This window comes from Charadrius vociferus, unplaced genomic scaffold (assembly GCF_000708025.1).
Source record: "Charadrius vociferus isolate BGI_N301 unplaced genomic scaffold, ASM70802v2 scaffold115, whole genome shotgun sequence".
Classification (NCBI taxonomy): Eukaryota; Metazoa; Chordata; class Aves; order Charadriiformes; family Charadriidae; genus Charadrius; species Charadrius vociferus.
In genome coordinates this window covers 2952148-2953313 of record NW_009648636.1, presented here as the reverse complement: position 1 = coordinate 2953313, position 1166 = coordinate 2952148, and the positions used below count along the sequence as shown (strand labels likewise).

At 48.5% G+C, this 1166-nt stretch overlaps 1 protein-coding gene across 1 annotated transcript in view; it reads right to left on the bottom strand.

Annotated features, from left to right (window-relative positions):
- SLC6A5 (solute carrier family 6 (neurotransmitter transporter), member 5) overlaps positions 1-1166 on the bottom strand; it is a 55603-nt gene that overhangs the window by 32775 nt on the left and 21662 nt on the right.

The following is a 1166-nucleotide window of genomic DNA, read 5'->3' as shown; positions in this document are numbered from 1 at the left end:
CCCGTGGCGGCTGCAGGCTGGGAACGGGCTCTCCTGGGGCCGAAACGGGTCCATTTCTGCCCGTGATACCGGGGGACAACTTAGCCAAGACCTACAGCTATCAGATAATTTTCTATTACCGATTCCCGGTGCCCCCACAGCCCCGACAGGGAGGAGCAGCTTTCTGCACCTCTAGCATTTGCTCGTTGTTAATTTGCTCACTGTTAAACGAGTATTTTAATACCTCGTACTTAAAAGTTCTTAGGTGTAAAAAGAAAAAAAAAAAAAAAGAAGCTTACCATTTTTTTCAAAAAAATAAAAATATTGATTTCGGTTTAAAATCGCTACTTGTCTCACATAAAATAGCTCTTACAGCTTCTACACAGCCGTTTTCAATGCCCACAGCACCAACAGCCCCCGCTGATAGTCCTGCATTAAAGCTGCGGTAGGTTGTAGCAATAACACCCACCGGTTCTCACTTTAAATAAAAGCCTCTGTCAGGACAACCTCCGCAAATAAACTTTTTCTTCCTATCAAACTATTAACGGCACGACACCTCTTCCAAGTTTGGTTGTTTTGTTTTTTTTTCCTTCTTTATTCTGCTGAGCAGCGTTCGCTCTAGTTCAAAATGTTATTTTCCAATCAGGTCATTGAGATATTTAAGAGAAATCCCTCAAACTTCACAAAACAGCATAACGTCTCGACTCGGGTTCAAACACCCTCCTGGGACTTTCCGGCCTGGAAAGTCCTTTGTATTTATCCTCTCCTCCCTCCGCTCCCCCCGTCCCACCGTCTGCGGGTTCAGACCCGATTGCGTTTAAATTAGGCGAAGTGGGGGGGCGGAGCCCTCACTCTGTGCCCAGGCGGGATCAGCCCGGCTCTTCATCTTCCTCCCTCTCTGGCCAGCACTGACTGCAGGTAGTTTTGGGTTTGTTTGTTTGTTTATTTGTTTTAAGGAAATCGCTGCCTTCTAACGAAATCTCGCCGGAGCTTTCCTACTTTCAGAGCTGACCGCCAGAAAAAACCCCGCCCGGGTTCTCACCAAGTCGCTGATGGTCTGGAGGTGCCCCCGGCCCTCGGCTCAGCCCGGACTTTGCTGCCCGGCATCGCCAGGCTAACGGGCACCGCCGGTCCCCGCATCCCCCGTGCTTCTCCCCGCCAAAAAACAAAAAAAAAAAAAAACAAAA